Below are 17,661 nucleotides of genomic sequence, written 5' to 3' on the forward strand. Positions count from 1 at the left end.
GGGGACCCTGGGCAGAAGCTAAGTAGGTGAAACACACAGAGACGTGCTGTGGGGGCAAGGAAGTGGAGCAGTGCTGGAAGAGACTTGGGGTTCCAGCTACAACTCCAACAGACTCCTCTCCCCAGTTAAGGAGTAGGGGATTGTATCATTGAAGCCACTGAGGGACCATAAGCTTCTTGCAGGTGGGGGCCACAGGGCAGTGCTTACAGTAAGCTCTCCACCCTTTATGTGGAAAATAAGCCTGGCCCTCAGACAGCAGAGCCCCGTGTTTCTGTCCTGCACCCTGGTGGCGTTTTATCATATTGCAACTCATGGGATATTACAGAAGAGGGAGTATGAGCTCAGCCCAGTGGACGCCCGTCTTTGGGGTCTGGCTTTGAGATATCATTAGGATGGGATTCCTGAGTGTTCTGGGAATAGCTGGAACCCAGCCACTCCCAACCAGCTGGGGCGTGGGAGAAAAGAGCAGGACTCGGGAAGACCATGCCAGAGAAAAGGGTAGCATGCGATCTGGTACACTCTCTATCCACAGGCCACAGACACACAGGAAAGGCACAGAAGACACCCTGGGACAGGGTAGGGGGACGTGGTGGAGGGCGCGGGGGTAAATGGAAACTCAGGTGTCCAGAATTGGATTATGGCTTAATCATAGTCTTTGGTTACTGACAGGCTCTCAATCTTTCGTTAAGTATTCACTTAGGTAGTTTTCATAGTGCACAGGCGCCTGTGAACCAGGCATTATTCACTTAGTTTTCATAGTGCACAGGTGCCCGTGAACCAGGGATTATTCACTCAGTTTTCATAATGCACAGGTGCCTGTGAACCAGGGATTATTTACTTAGTTTTCATAATGCACAGGTGCCTGTGAACCAGGGATTATTCACTTAGTTTTCATACTGCACAGGTGCCTGTGAACCAGGGATTATTCACTTAGTTTTTACACTGCACAGGTGCCTGTGAACCAGGGATTATTCACTTAGTTTCCATACTGCACAGGTGCCTGTGAACCAGGGCTTTTCCTTCTTTCACTCTCTCTCTGCCACAAAACCACCCTTTTCGTCCAACGGAAACTCCTCATGGAAACCCAGTACATGAAAAATGAAAAAGTGAAACTGGTCTGGCTGAAGTGGAGGTGGGGCCTGCCCGCTGTCTACTTGGCCTCCCCATCTACTGTCCCAGCAGCCCTGACTAGCCCCTGGCAGATTTGTGGAATGCGATCTACACCATCAGGGCCCAGGAAGGCAGGAATCTGTTTCCTCCATTCCTATGCCCAGTGACCAACACATGCCCAGTTTGGTTACTCATTTCAACAAATGTTGGGTGAAATGTACTGAAGGAGACGAACTTGTTCCAACCACCACTCAGGTCAGGTTTGGGGAGGGGGCACTAGAAAGTGTCTCTGCCTCAGGATATCCTCCCCATCAGCCTGCCACAGTGTCTAACATTCCCCATCACCATGCAGCCTAACCCTGCATGTCCTTCAGGACCCAGAGCAAACACTACTTCCTCCACACAGCTTTCTCAGATGTCTCCAGCCAGAGTCATCTCATTGCCCTTGAACGCTGTAGCCACTTGTTTATCTCTCTCTCTCCTGCATCCTTCACACTCACTCAGGCTTCTGCCTAAGTTCCTGACATACATGTCTCATTTCCCCAGTGGTGTAGACACTGCACAGCTCCAGGGTGGGAGATGTTTGACTGACTTTGGCATCCATCTCAGTGCCTTCCCACAGTAACGTTCCATAAATGTTTGAGGAAGAAAGAAAGGTCTTCTGGTGCTCCTTAGGACGCTGTGTCTCCAGGAGAGCAGCTGGAACCAATTTGACCTACTATGACATTAGCATGAAGTTTATATACTGCAAACTGTCACCATGCAGAGAGAATAGAAGGGGATCCAGGAAAAGGAAGATTTGGTGAAAAGAGACATCTAGGGCTCCAGTGGTACCACAGCTGCATGCACAGGATGGGTCTCTGGCCCTGTGAAAGAGTCAAAGTGTGGCTGAGGAAGAGCTGGCAGTAGGGGTGGCAGGAGAGACGAATGCTGGAGGAGGGTCTCGTCCTGCAGCACTTGAGTTTGCCTCCCCATGCCTGTTTCCCGTGCCTGGCAGGCTGGGACAGAGGGAACTGGTTCCCTTTTTCTCCCCCAGAACATCTGGGGCTACATCAAACATAACAATCTGGTAGAGAAAATTGTTATAGAAATATGTAACTGTGAGACGTTATCAAAGGCGTTTTTAAAGTCCCCTTCCAACCCCCAGCCGGGTGGAGGGGACTGGAAATTAGAAAACTGGGAGACGATTACAGGACCATCAAAGTGGCCGAAATTCAATCCAATCTTCAGGTTTAAGTATGGCTAGCAGACCCCTGCCCCAGCCCAGAAGGCTGCAAACCCACTGTTTAAAAACCAAATCAACAGCATCATCAGATCCAGGTCTGGAGCAAACAAACGGCGCCCACAAAGGCTTCCCTGGATTTTCCTTGCACTGGGGAAACCTGAGAAGCAAGGCCCTGGGGAGGTGCCTGGTCGTGGGGAGGCTCCCAGTTTCCAAGGCTTCTATACTTTCCTCCCTCCCCCTAGTCTGGGCTGGGGTTCTTTATCTCTTCGTCTCTCTTGATGCATTTCTTCTCCCACATCTTTTTGTACCTACTCTTTCTCCTTCCATTTGTCTCTTCTCCTGTCCTCTCTCTTTTTCTAACAGTATCCCATCTCTTTCTGTCCTTTTTCTCTGTACTGTTTCCCTCTCAGAATCTTTTATTTTGTGAATTTCCATCCTTTTTGTGTATTTCAGCATTGTGTCTGTCTTTATATTTTGTATTCTTTCTCTCTCAGCAAGAATCTTTTTTCCTTGGCCTCTAACTTTTCTGCCCTTTTTCTGCTTGTGAATTTCCTGCAACTTCAGACTGTGGAAGTGGTGAAGGTCCTCTTCAGCTGGTTTATTTACCAATAGGAGTCCTGGGTATTTTTCCCAGGTGTCCAAACATGAATGACCCTCTATGTCCACCCATCTAGGGACCCTTCTCCCAAGGTCCATCACCAAGAACTGTCCAGTGCCTCGTTATAACTGTGCCAGCACATGCAGGCACAGAAAATAGACATGTGGTCTTACCCATGAGCAGGCTCTGCAGGCATGGAAATTTGTCAGGAGGGGTGGAATTCTGCAGGACATAAAACTGATAACACGCAGAAAACGTCCACAACTTACAACTCTTTTTTATGTGGGATGAAAGAGAATATAATTTTGCTACTAAAAAATTCTCCTTGTTAATCCTCAAGATGTGAGGTTTTATCTCCACTCACATTTCTCATGGCCATAACCTTGAAGGCTCTGTTAGACTGCAGGTTTATAATTTAAAGAGAGCCCACTCGCACATCTGACTGGAAACCCAGAGGAGTTTCATCCCGTCCTGCAAAAGTTGTCGGTGATCACGCGGGGTTAGAAGAAATCTCCATTTCGAGTCATTCGCCTTGAAGAATCATTCTGAGAAAAGAAAGGGAACGAGCACGTATGTTTTATCAGAATGGCCTTGAGAAAACGAAAGCACACGCAGGCACTGCGCCGCACAAGCCCAGTAGGGCGCGGGAACCCGATGGAATGCGGAACGTCGCTGCTTGGCAGCTCCCTACGGCTGGCGGCTGCGACCCGCGTGGGCCGCGAGTTGTGGCGGCGGGTTCCGGAGGGCCCCCACAGCATCCGTCCTCTTGTCCCGCCGCCCGTCGGACAGTCGGTCGGTCTTTTGTGGCCCCGCGCGCCCGCGCTCCCGGCTCCTGCGTTTCCTTTGCTTGCTGCCTCCGGCTCCGCTCCCCGCAGGCCTGGCCGCGCGACGGGCACCCAGCGGGTTGCTATCAATTATCCAGGCCCCAAGTTCACGGGCACTGCATCCATTTCCCTCGCGTGCGCCCGGGGCCAACTCAGGCCGCAGGTTGCGGTGCTCGAGCCCTTGGACCCGGCTGGAGAGAAGAGCGCAGTGAGCGGCCGCGGGCTGGACTCCTGGGGCTTCCTGAGCCCCGAGGCCCCCCAGCGATCTGGGAAGAAACCAAACGCCTGTTCCCTTTGATCTGGTTTTATAGAGACTTGAGGTTGACATTAAACTTTGCATGCTTACTAGCTATTTCGATCTTTTATTCCCATTTTGGGAAGGAGTCACCAACGCGGCGAACAATCCCTGCGGGCTGGCAAGGGTGTGCGGAGGACCCGTGCACGGGGATCTGCGCCCGGCCACGCGAGGGTGCGGGGGCGACGCAGGACGCACCCCCTTCCCCACATCCACACTCAACTCCCGCTCGCCCCACATACCTCTCTCTCCTTCCCCTACACGCGCCCCGGACCTCTCCGCAAAGCGGGAGCGGGAGGCCGAGGAAAGGTCGCGGCGTGGCGGGGAGACTAGGGCGCCCGGAGGCACAGGGTGCGAAGCTGGAGAGGAGCTGAGAGCCGCCGCCACTGCCGCTGCCGCGCCTGGACCCTCCCTCCGCAGTCCCCGCACCCACGCCGAGACTCAATTACTTTCAGGTGTGGACCATTTAATAAAATAAATCTTCCGGGGCAGGAGGCAAGTTTTTAGGGGCCAAACTCAAAGCAGCCGATTTCTACTGAATAAAGAGGGGCTTCCCTAAAATATCATACGGTTTTGGCGGAGGGGGAACCGAAGTTGGGGAACAGGGAGTGTCTCTTCCTGAAGTGATACTGTCATTGGCTGGGTGGAGAGGCCCGGAGAGACTTACTTTCTGTCGCTTTCTGACTCTCCTTGTCTGTCTCCAGCCATCTCTGTTCTTGAGTACATCAGAATGGAATCAACCGTTTTTGCATCGAATCACCATTAAACCAGCCAGATCCTCCCCAAGCGGAGACCCAGTGAAACTGAAAGCCCTTTCCCTCACCTCTTTCTCTTTGTTTCTCCTTTTTCTCCATCATCCATTGCCCAACATTCTCTTCATCTGAGATTTCCAAACCCGGCTTTGCAATACTCCAGGGAGACTCCAATTTACTCTAGGGCTTTGGGAAATACTCAAAATGAAGTAAACTTTAATTGACTTTAATTATTTAACTGCAAGTTATAGACCCCTGATTGGTCAGGGGAAGCAGAGAGGATGTTGGTGAATCAAACAAACCATCCCAGGATGTCACAGCTCCCTGGAGGTGAGGAATGCTGGCTTCAGCATTTCGGGGCTCAGGAACGAATCTGGGCTCCGGAAAAGAAAACCAAGTTCCCAGGAGAGTGGGGATTTGATTTCTTAAGGTTTGGGGTCAAGGAAGGCTCTCACTGACAAAAGGGACTGGACACTCTGTCCTACCCTGGGCTTCCTCCCACACCCCCTTGCTAACTATCTCCATCCCGGTTTTTGGAGGATGAAGGGAGTGGGTTTCTTCCTTCCCACTGCATGTAAAATCCTTCAGTAAGGTCTAGTGACACTGGACAAACTGCTACCTTCTCTGTTTGCTAGAAAATTCAGACCACAACACAACTTTTGTATGAATTTCCCAGGAATCGGAGCTGATGTAAACACAGTCTATTATGGTTCTGCTCTTTTATAAGAGTTACTCACCCCAAAGTCTCAGGGGGCTCCTTCTGCCTCCTCACACGGCCAGATCTAGGAAGCTGGTGGAGGGCAACTCACTCTGATGCAGCACCTGACAAGGGCCCACATGTTTCCCGTGCAGAGAACAAATCTGCCCCATTAAAGCGTTACTCTGTTGGGGAAAAGACTGATGCAATATTGGAAACATGCTGGGCCCACTGTGAGAGCCGGAAGAAGAGGCAGATCTTCCCAGGAAGGCAGCAAAGGCCAGTGGGCGAAACTATTCTTGCCACATCCACCGTCACTTGGTCTGGTAAATTAAGGGAGGGATTATTGACCAAAACATCTGCACAGAGCAAGACTATGGTGCTGGTGGTGTCATTACAGGGAGAGCATCTGGGGACAGACAGGGGAAGATGGTGCCAGTGTCTTGGGGAGCAGCCAGGGGAGCGTGACTTGTCCACCTGAGCTTGGGGCCAGACTGGAAAGGGACTATGTAGCTACCAAGTCCACTTCCAAGAGCCTGAACTTTAACGGAAAATAATTCCATAGTTTGGGTCCCAGCGACACTACTGATCTAAGTAGCTTATTAACAAATGGAAAATATATAAACCACACAACAATTGCCTCTAAGAAAAAATGTATTAAAATCCCCCCAAGTTATTTGCAAAATAAATAGCTGAGACCATTTGGGTGAGGGGGAGAGTGGTTGTATCCTAACTAGCTGTGTGCTCTTGGCAAAAGTTCCCTCTCTAGGCCTCTGTTCCCTCATTTCTAAGTGAAGATGGCAAACTAGATCAGGGGTTCTCAAACTTTAGAGTACATTAAGATCACCTAGAAGCAACTTGTGAAAACAAGGATTGTTGGGCCCCACCCCGAGAGTTCCTGATTTAGTAGCTCTGGGGTAGGGCCCAACAATTTGCCTTTTTTTTTTTTTTTTTTTGAGATGGAGCCTCGCTCTGTCACCCAGGCTGGAGTGCAGTGACAAGATCTCTGCTCACTGCAACCTCCACCTCCTAGGTTCAAGCGATTCTCCTGCCTCAGCTTCCTGAGTAGCTGGGATTACAGGTGCCTGCCACTGTGCCCGGCTCATTTTTGTACTTTTAGTAGAGACGGGGATTCGTCATGTTGCCCAGGCTGGTCTATGAACTCCTGACCTCAAGTGATCCACCCACCTCGGCCCCCCAAAGTGCTGAGATTACAGGTGTGAGCCACCGCACCCGGCCATAATTTGCCTTCCTAACAAGTTCCTAGCTGTTGCTTCTGCTGCTGGCCTGAGGCCTATACTTTAAGAACCTTTGGACTCGATGATGTTTAAGCTCCCATCCAGAACCAACATTCTGTTCTATCCCATACTCCTATATTTCCCCTGCACACCCTAGAGTGTTTACAGCCAAATATGAGAGGCCGATGTTTTTACACCCAAGCTTGTACCCCCTGTCATCAATACAGAATAAATCTTTCAGCTGGCCCACAGAGACTGGTCACCCTGCCCACTGAGGGATTCCTGACCTCTCAGGGCAGATATTCCAATTTGAACTCCTCCTACAGCTGGCTGACTACAGCGCCCGAATCCTCCAACAGTGGCTAATGCTGGTTTTCTTTTATGCTAAGCGTAGCTGGGCCTAATCCTAGCTCAATCCCAGGCAGGCCTGGTGTGCAGAGGGCTGCCTTCAGAAGGGTTGGCAACAGCCCAGGGTACATCTCCCGGCCCCTCGATGTGGCCTAGTATCTGCCAAACACTTGCCCCAACACAAACACACGTGTGCACACACACATGTTCACATGCACACACATGCACACACACTTCCCCACACACAGAGCACCCAGTCATCAAGAAAACTAGTTTTACTTTGATGTACCTCTAGCTGCACATTTGTTTCAGCTCCTCTCCTGCAGCCACAGTTTTATTTATCTTCTTGGCATGGCTTCTTAGGATACTTCCATTCAGACAACAGCAAAACCACTCAGCTCCACTGTTTTATGAAGTTTATCAAACAGCAAAATATCTGGCATCTTTGTCCAACAAATCTGGTGTGAATGTGCCTACAGAGCTGCTTTTCCCCAGACGTCCTAGGGGCTGTGTGTGGTTACAAATAATCTCCCCTGTGAGGACCCTGCACGATCCAGGGCTTGCCTGCTTCTTGCTGCAAGGGGCCCCCAAAGCATATGTAGGGCTACAAGGCATCTCCCAAATAGGGAGACACAGACACAGATACTCCATGCATGTACATGCTCTGTTTGCACCCCACTAACAGAGCCTGCCTCTCCTACAGCAGGCTCGCCTCCCTCTACACCTCCAAGCAACTGGCCTGGCATAGGGCTGTCCCAAAGACAGGAGCCACTTCTAAAATCATCACTGGGTGGGGCCGGTGGCTCACACCTCTAATCCCAACACTTTGGGAGGCCGAGGGTGGCGGATCACTGGAGGTCAGGAGTTCAAGACCAGTTTGGGCAACATGGTGAAACCCTGTCTCTACTAAAAATACAAAAATTAGCCAGGTGTGGTGGCACACATCTGTAATCCCAGCTACTCTGGAGGCTGAGGCTTGAGAATTGCTTGAACCTGGGAGGCAGAGGTTGCAGTGAGCTGAGATTGCACCACTGCACTCCAGCCTGGGCAACACAGCAAGACTCTGTTTTGGAATGGAATGGAATGGAAATGGGAATGGGAATGGGAATGGGAATGGAATGGAATGGAATGGGAATGGGAATGGGAATGAAATGGGAATGGGAATGGGAATGGAATGGAATAGAATAGAATAGAATAGAATAGAATAGAATAGAATAGATCATCACTGCCTCAATCCTAAAGTTTGGGACCTATGTGGAGAGAGCCACCGCTCCACCCTGTTAAAGGGTCCAGGTGTTTCATAACCTCCACAGGAAGACTCAAGCAGCCACAGGCCTGGTCTTTCCCTCACTCCTCATCTCCCTTTCCCTCCCTGCCAACATCCTGCTTGCTTCCCAGCAATCGTCCCAATCCCAGGGGCTGGGCTCTCTCTCTCTCTAACCCCATTTGGGGCCTCTCAGCCTAGGCTGGGGGTGGCTCACGCTCTCTGAGGGACAGGAGAGCCAGCAGCCTGGCCTCCTCTCACTCAGTACTTAGTATGCCCAGTGCTGTCCCAATCACAGGATTCCTGAGCCTGGAAAGTCTACTCTGAGCCCTCTACCCTCTGCTCCCTTAAAGAGATCCCCAAAGTCCAGAGAGTAGCCTGGGGCTTTGCAGATGCCCTGAGTTTGCAGTTCACAATACTGGATGAAGAACTCCTTCCTGCATAGAAATCTGGCTGAGAGGTTCCTGATGTCCACTGGAGACATGCTGTCCCTCCCACTGATGCCAATGTGGGGCCTCTGTGGCCCCTGTTCTCTGGGCTGCTGGTCACCCACACACACACCCCCACCCCACCCTGATCTGGCAATAAGTCTGGTCATTACTTCCCTCTAATACCTCTTCCCTCCAGGCATCCCTCTCCATTCTCTCGACCACATCCCAGTGCAGGCCTTTGTCACTGCACATATGGACCAATCCCTTACCTGCCGAGTGTTTCCTCTTCTCCTATGCCCTCTGGACACCTTGGGCAAGTTACTTACCCTCTCTGTGCCTCAGTTTTCTCATCTGTAAAATGGAGATAATGGTACCTCTCTCCTAAGGAGGTTAAAATTAAATAAAATAATGTACTTAAAGAGCCTGGCCCATGGTAAGTGTTCAATAAATATAAGGTATTATCATTTACCGTCATTATTCTGGTTAAGCTACCAAAATTATCTTCCCAAAGCATAGCTCTCATTCTCCTGCTACGTAACAACAGCAGCAGTAATAACACCCACACTTATCGAACACTTACTACAGGCCCTGCCCCATGTGCTTTTCAACACTCTTCAATGGCTCCTCGTTGCCCAAAAGAAAGTCGGCTGCATTTTCTGCACCTGCCACATTTTCATCCCACCCTGTCTGTCTGTCTCTGCTGCTGTCATCTCTGCTACTCCTTCACAGAACCCCCTGCTGAAGGCACCAAGCTCCCTGTGCCAACGCCCCAGGCCACTTCCCAGAGTCAGCACCTGCCTGCCTCTCCATCTGCCCGCATTCTCCTGGCCCTTCACATTTTCTCAGGCTGCAGCTCACAGACCTCTTAGGATTCTCTGAGGTGGGTATGGCCCTTTCCCTTGGTCCCAAAGGTCATACAGCTGGGACTCCAGTGATTGGTACTAACATGCTCATGACCACACAATCGTTTCCTTCTCTACCTGGAAGTGACCTGGGAGTACTCCAGCCCCTTCCTGCTCACATTTGCTCCTCAGCAAGGGCAGGCCGTCTCACGCTTATTAAATGTCTTGTATTTCTGGGTAATTGTTCATAGGTCCAAATCTTGCTTCCCCAGGAGAAAAAAAAACATAGTAAGAAGGATCCACCTAGGCTATGTATGGTGGATCCACCTAGGCTGTGTATGGAGGCACCATTTTAGCCCCTTCATTCTGCTGAGCACAGTCTCTGCCCAACCGAATGCTCAGATCTCCTGAATGGCAGGAGGAAAGGAAGGCAGAGTCCTTGTCCATCTGAGATGGCTCAAGGCAGCTGGGACTCTGACAAAGGTGCAAGTCTACTAGGCCACCTGCCTGAGGTCCTTCCTGGTTCAGTCATTTAGAAAGAGTATGACACCTTGGACAGTTTGCTTAATTTCCTGAGTTCTGTATCCTCATCTGTAAAGTTGAAATAATAATAGCTACCTCCTAACATAATTATTGAAATTTTAAAACGTAGAGTGACCAGTTCAGACCTAACTTATGGTGCGCTCTCAACAACATCTCCCTTCCCTGTCATTCAGTTCAAGGTCTAAGGCCAGGGTTCCCTTGGGTGAGCTAACAGCAGAGCAAATATGGAATCCTAATGCACTTTTCATACCTCTCCTCTGAAAAGCACAGAGAAAAGGTAAGTAGGTTTGCCTTCCTCCACCCAGATGAACCGAAAGACCTGGAGGATCCCTAGGTCAGCTCTCAGTACTGAGGGAGCCCTCCAGGAGTTTGCCTGCTCTGACAGCAGAACAGCCAGAGTGTAGAGAAAGCCAGGGCACACCTTGGTCCCTTTCCAGGGTCTCCCCAGTCTTTCTCAGGATAGGCAACATGACTCTCATTGCCCAGTAATTATTTGTGAGAGTTGCTAACCTTTGACTCCTCTTAACCCATCAAGATAGCCACTCCTGACCCAATAATTAGCATTAGAACCTTGCCTTTGAAGTCAGGCCACTTGGTTTTGAATCCCAGCAGCACTTAGCTGTGGTGGGATACGGGGGGTTTTCTGAATGAGTCTATGGTAGCCAGCCTCCAGGATGACCTTCAAGGGGCCTCACCAAACTTGTATAATCCTCTCTCTCGTGCTAAAGTAGAGCTGGCCAGTGTGACCAGTAGACTATGGCAGCAGTACTGGTGAGTGAGTCAAGGCCAGGCCATAAACAGCATTGCAGCTTCCACTTTGCTCTCTTGGGCCATTTGCTGTGGGGGAAGCCAGCTACCAGGTGGTGGGGTCACTCAGTCAGCCCTGGGGAGAGACCCACGTGGAGAAGGATGGAGGCCTCCAGTCAACAGCCTACACCAACTTGCCAACCATGTGAGCAAGCCACCTTGGAAAGAGGTCCTCCAAGCTCAGTCAAGCCTGCAGAATCCTGCAGCCCAGCCAATATTTAACTTGCCGTCCTAAGAGACCTCAAGCCAGAACCACTCAGCCAAGCTGCTCCTGAATCCCTGACCCACAGTAACTGCCTATTGTTGTTTTAATCACTATGTTTTGGGGTGATTTTTTATGCAGCATAGACATAAATAGACAACTAACACGCAGTCTAATCTCAGTTTCTTCATCTGTAAAATGGGAATATGAACACCAACTTTATAACACTGTAAAGATTAGATGAGATGGTGTTTTCCTGGCACATGGTAAGTGTTCTGTAAATAGTGGATTTTATTATTATTACCTACACTCTACCTCTCCTTCCCTGGAGACTCCAGAGGAGTCTGGAAGCTGGGCAGAGGCCCTTCCACCCCCTTCTCTTGTTTTTCTTCCAGTTCCTTGTAAAGTTCAGGTCCAATCTCCCTCTTCTGTCTTCCTCCAGTGCAGGAGCAGACCCTGGGCTGGGGTAGATGCTTCTGTGTGACATGGTAAGGAGCTCCTTCCAGAACTCTAGAGTGGGTTTCACTCACATTTTTCAGGGTGTTCAGTGGTGTGTGTTTGCATTTCCTTTGAAAGGCTCCAAATGTGATAATTACATACTTATTAGCCCTGTAAAATAACAAATCTGGAATCTGCACTCTGGAACCAATGGATTTCCTGGTGAAATGAGTTCAAGGGGTGCCCTGGCCAGCATTCCCTGTAAGAGTCAAAATATGGCTACAAAAGGCCTCACAGACTGCACCGCCCAGCCCATGTCACTCGTCTCTGCCCCATCCACTCAACTCTCCACCTCATGACTCCCAGCAAACAAAAGTGCTTTCTGTTCGTCTTCCTGGAGGTGCTCTTGTTTTTGTGTTTTCTTAATGTCTCCTGCTGGTGTGGGTCCTGGGTCCCCCCTTTAGAGTAGGGGTGCTTCCCAGGGCATGGGGCTTCTTCCATATCTCCCTCTAGTGACTTGGTGCTTCAAGCTGTGCTTGGCAGACACTGCAGACCCAGTGCCTATAGCGCCATTCTCCCTACCCCAGAGTTTAGAGTCTCTAGATTCCTGTGGACTTTGTCTCTCTTTTCCCACCCCAACCCAAACTCTCTTCCTTCTCCAGGCTCCAGGAAAATTCAACAAATTGAGTTCCCTGAGCTTGGCTTCCTCGCTTTCACTCTTGGGCCATTCTCTCTGGAATGCCCTCTCTCTCTGCCCCTTAGTACTCCTTCACCCAGGCATCCCCCACTCAACTTTCCAGGTTTTCAGATTCAAACTTAAAGCATTCCATGACCAGCTGCCCCCAGCTCAAAGCTGGGACAGCTGCCCTTCTCCTAGCTCCCAGGCCCCCTGTGCTCTCCCAGCCTCAGCAGAGTCACACTCCATGGCGTAAATGCCTGTTGCTCTGTGTCTTTCTTCTGCTAGTCTGGAAAAGCCCTGGGAGTAAGTGGTACTCTCTCAGGATCTATTCTCACTGTGTGACTCCACTATCTGGCACATGGCAGGCAGTCAATAAATGCTTGGCGAATAAAGGAATGCATAAAATTAATCAAACTGTTAAAATGGCCAAAAAGTCTAACCTAAAACAGAAGGGTCTCTTTTATATCAAGAATTAGTTCATCAAAAACTCCTATACAAGACTGGGCATGGTGGCTCATACCTGTAATCCCAGCACTTTGGAAGGCCGAGGCAGGTGGATCACCTGAGGTCAGGAGTTTGTGACCAGCCTGGCCAACATGGTGAAACCCTGTCTTTACTAAAAATAAAAAATTAGCAGGGCGTGGTAGTGCATGCCTGTAATCCCAGCTACTCGGGAGGCTGAGGCAGAAGAATTGCTTAAACCCACGAGGCAGAGGTTACAGTGACCCAAGGTCACGCCACTGCACTCCAGCCTGGGCGACAGAGACTCCGTCTCAAAAAACACTCCTCTACAAAATGACTTCTCTATGGTCCATGCCAGCACTTGCCACAGAAGAACCTATTCACCTTCACACAAAGGCAATAGGTCAAACTGAGGCCTACCAGAGAAGAGACACAGCTCCGCCTCTCTGGCCCCCTCCCTCCATTACAACCCAACCTCAGTAAGCTGGGCAGAGAGAATGAGCAGAAAACCATAGGTTCAGTGGTGGATTCAGGCTCAAGAAACATGTGTATAATTACTATCACATTCATTCCCATAAAGCTGGAGTACAGACTCATTTCTTCCCATTTTCACATAAGAACCTGTGGCACAGAGAGGTTAAGTGTCTTTCCCAATGAAACAGATCAAATCAATGAAAGAGAAAAAACTTCCCACAAATCTTATTCCAAAGCAGACTTCAGCCTGGGTTGTTAGAATCACAGCCAAGGATTCTGGGTGTCCACAACACAAAGATTTTTTCTTTTCTTTTCCTATCATTTTGCTTCCTCTCTCTCTCTCTCTCTCTCTCTGTCTTTCTCTCTCTCTGTCTGAGATCATGAGTGAGGAGGAAGCACCAGATCCACAGGTTTATTTACCATTCCTCAGCCTGCCCTTCCAGGAAGAATGTCACTAATGAGAAACAATCTTTTGGGTTCCCAAACCCAGAATTTTTATATGAATCAATTTAGGATTTCAGTATCTAAACAGGACAAAGGTAATACCAACTGTCTTTCCTTTGAAGGAAAAAAAGCAACTGAGTTTTCCCTGTTGGAAGGAAATTTTGTGTATGTCAAGCAAATCTCAGATCTGAGGTTACCTCTTTCTCATCGTCCCTATCCCTTCTGGAAATCCACTGGGGGAAAAAGAAGCACATGTCCTTCCTGTGGTGCAGGCTGAGGGAAGCAGAGAATGAAACGGAAAGTGGTGCTGGGGCTGATGTTTCCCTAAATGAAGAACTGACCTTACAGTTGAGGCCCAAAGCCAGGAACTCTCCTCACAAGACCAGATTCTATTCTAATTCACAGCCAAATGAGGATGATTTTCTTCAACGTAGATGAGACACTTCCATTCCAGCAAAGTGTAAGCACTGTGAAGGCAGGTATCACATGTCGTGTGTGCCACTGTATCCTGGTACCAGCAAATGGGGATCACATGGTAGGCTCTCCTGTTAAATGAATGAATTAAACATTCAGCTGGTGTAAAACAGCTAGTAAGTATCATTTCCATTTAAAAGGTAGCTCTTCTTAGCAGATGGAGAGGGGTTTTGTTCAGTTTTTTCATTACAGGGCCTGGAATTATCTGGATCTCGCCATCCACTCATCTCTTACTCCACGGACAATTTTTCAGTGACAAATGCTGTTATAATTCAATTGGTTATTAAACAGCACAAATGGTGAATTCACAAATTCTCTTAAAATTCTGCCCCACATCTGGCCGCGTTGGTCATAAACCTCCTGAGTGTTAAGCACTCTGTTTCATTTGGTCTCAGCTTAGCAGAAACCACCCTCTACCTACTGTATCAGTGGCCGCAGCTAGGCATACGAGTCTCAACAGATGCCATTTGCTGATCATGAAGGCAGCAGTGCAATGTCCCCAGGCCACTCTGGCCTCAGCCTTCCTTTCCGGAAGGAGTCCCAGCCTTCCCACTGGGAAAATGAGGGTGCACAGTGAATGATTTCAGCTTCGTTAACTGAAGAAGGACTGAGGAGTCATGTGGAGTGGGGGACCGCGGATCTGAGTGTAAATTCTGGTTCTGGCACTAACTGGCTGTGTCTACCTGAACAAATGGCTCCCTCCTGGCCTCAGACTCCTTCTCTAGAAAACAGGGTACCTATTTCACGGAGCTGTGAAGATTAAATAAACCAATCTTAGACAGGCATGGTGGCACATGCCTGTAATCCCAGCTATTCGGGAGGCTGAGGCAGGAGAATCACTTGAACCTGGGAGGCGGAGGTTGCAGTGAGCTGAGATCATGGCCACTGTGCTCCAGCCTGGGCAACTGAGTGAGACTCTATCTAAAAAAAGTAAAATAAAATAAAAATTAATAAACCAATGTACGTAGAATACATGAGCTAGCACCCAGCACACTGTAGGTATATGTAAGTGTTAGCTGTTGTTTTTACCTATAATGTGAGGGCCTTTGTGACACTCCATGATCTCCCAGCCCCGCTAAGAAGGAAAATTTATTAACTCTGAGATTGCTGTTTTTGAGGTTTCTATGCACCTGCTCCATCAAACTCTTTCCAGACCACATACAGATAGATAAAAGTTTACACAAACGGCTTAAAAGACAAGTGGAAAAGTCTCCTCCCCGTATGCTGATTTGTGTGGTTCTGGAAGAAAACTCTCCCAGGAGGGTCAACTCCACTTACCCACAAAACTCTCATGTAATCTAGGGTTTTCTCTCTCCTCAGTTTAATTGGTAACACCATCCCAGCATGGAAATTGGCTCTGTTCAGAGAGTGGGAGAATGTCAAGAGAAATTTCTGGGCTTGAAAGTGGATGCAGGTCCCTGTGTCTCTCTGCTCAGCTCCAGCCTTAGGCCCATTCACTCTGAAGTCAGGAGCCTTTCACCTATTCAGTGATGGAACCCACTGGAGATGGTAATCACCATCATCATCAGCATCTATTAAATTAACACGGTGCATCAAAACACGAATGCTTTGCAAATACCCTACTTCCATGTGTGGCCCATCTTTCTGATGAGGAAACTGAGGCTCAGCAAGGTTGTCATGGGAGGCAGAAGACTCAGCCTTTGATCCAGGCTGCCTTGTTTAAATTGTTGGTGACATTTTCCTGGGTAATATTTGCATCCTCCACAGTAAACTTCTTGATAACTGTTGAATAGAATAGGTATCCTAAATTGATGTCCTCCTAGAAAGTCAACAATATCCAATTTCGCAGGTATGGGGAAGAGAGAAAAGAAAACAATATCCAATCAACAACTATTGAAAAACCTTATTGATGGGCAAAGGTGATCGGTTCAAATTGGTTGCCCAGAGCTGGATCCACTAGATCCTGGAGAAAGGATCCCTCTGGTGAGGCCAGAAGGGAAGCTTAACTTCAAGCCGAGCCTCCCTCTTGACTAGAAATACCAGCCCCAGGTGCTCCCATCTCTCTGGCCAGTCTGCATTCCGTGATTAGGGGCCCTAATGGCCATAATGCCTCCAATGTGGTGTTGAAACCAATAAGGCTTCAGAGAAGTTATGGTATGTTTAATAACGGCTTAATGACTCCTTGTGAGATGCAAGGCTTCTGGTTCCTGTTTGGTCTTGATTTACAGCCCAACTCTGGCTGAGGAGCCAAGAAACCCCTTCTAAGCCCCCAGCGGAAGAGGGAGGTGTTCACACCAGGCCTCTTGGATTCCTTTAAAAATTGAGAATTCAAATGAAATACAAATGATGTTTGACTCCCCACCTCTCTTGCTAGTCTCCGGGGGCATTGATAATAAAAACAGTTTAACGCAGCCCCACGGGCTCCTCAATCCATGGGAAGTGAGCAGGGTCCTCGGGTCCTTGGGTATTTCTCCCCAGATCTTAGGTAGGGTGGTGGTGATTTCTCTTTTCTGAAATTCTAAGCTACTGCTCTAATCCTGTCTCCTTTTGGTTGGGGAGACTCAGCTCTTAGAAGATGCAGTTCTACCCTCATCCCTTCTGAATCGTCAGGCCTGGGGGAGCACAGCCCTGAGGTCCGAGCTGCAGACAGTCTCTCCAGTGGGTCCCCAGACACTTGGGTCATCTGCCTACTGAAACGCATTCACTCCAAGCTGCTGCCAGAGGAAACACCAGCCCTTCTGCTCATCCTCCACCTGTTCCAAAGGCTGCCCCTGCAGGACACTGTTCAGTCCTGAGCTGCCCATGGGAGTCTCCCTGTCTGCTCTGGCCCTGTTTCTACTTCTGAAACACACCTCAAATACATAGAAAGACCCAGGGTTGGCTTGGCCCGACCTCCACAGTCAGATGAGGACACTAATGATTGGCGCAAGGAACCATAGCTAATTAATGATAGTGTCCAGGTCCAAGCTCCCCAGCACCCCATTCCCAGCTTAGATCTGCTTCCACACAACACTCCCAATAGCTCCTTTCACTGTGAGAAACAAGAGATCTCTAAGGGAGGTGTTTTTTGCTGAGGCAACATTTTGTCCAGCTCCTAGCGGAGACCTAAGTAAAACTGCAGCCTAAGGCCTGCCTGCCTGCCCGCCCAGGCCCTCATCCCAGGCTGATGTCCAGAGTCCAGGCCTAAAAGTGTTTGGGGGGGATGCCCACACGGCCTCACCCCTCTAGGGGCAAGTGCCTCTAGGCTGGATATCAGGACCACGGGTGCTGCTCTGAGCAAGAGACTCACCTGGATGGGTAGACAAAGGGATCCTGCCCTAGAGAGGAAGCTGCTTCATCCTCTCCTGAGCTGCCTGGGACTGGGCTCTGGGTGAATGGGGGGAGGGGGTTCCCGGGCTCCGAGGGGTTAACCCGCACGGGGCCACACGTGACGTGGATGGTTCCAGCATTAAGTCAGAGGCGCGGCCCCCTCCCCTGCCCCCCGCCCCCCGCCCCCCGCGGCGCGCGCCGCTCCCGGGGGCTCCGCGCCCCCGCGCCCAGGTCCCTCCCCCTT

General features: G+C 49.7%; 1 protein-coding gene across 6 annotated transcripts in view; it reads right to left on the reverse strand.

The window, feature by feature from the left end:
- UBL4B (ubiquitin like 4B) overlaps positions 1 to 17,476 on the reverse strand; it is a 47,196-nt gene extending 29,720 nt beyond the window's left edge. Inside the window, exons 1-4 of one of the 6 annotated variants that reach the window (XR_004665153.3) lie at positions 5,542 to 7,339; positions 4,876 to 4,990; positions 4,720 to 4,767; positions 3,195 to 3,478 (exon numbers count right to left, since the gene is read on the reverse strand). The gene's annotated coding sequence lies outside the window, so the exon portion shown is untranslated. The other 5 variants (XR_004665151.3, XM_063599437.1, XM_055114709.2 and 2 more) reach the window with 5 other exon arrangements.
- Between the last annotated feature and the right edge of the window lie 185 nt (positions 17,477 to 17,661).

Source organism: Pan paniscus, chromosome 1, assembly GCF_029289425.2.
Source record: "Pan paniscus chromosome 1, NHGRI_mPanPan1-v2.0_pri, whole genome shotgun sequence".
NCBI classification, from domain to species: domain Eukaryota; kingdom Metazoa; phylum Chordata; class Mammalia; order Primates; family Hominidae; genus Pan; species Pan paniscus.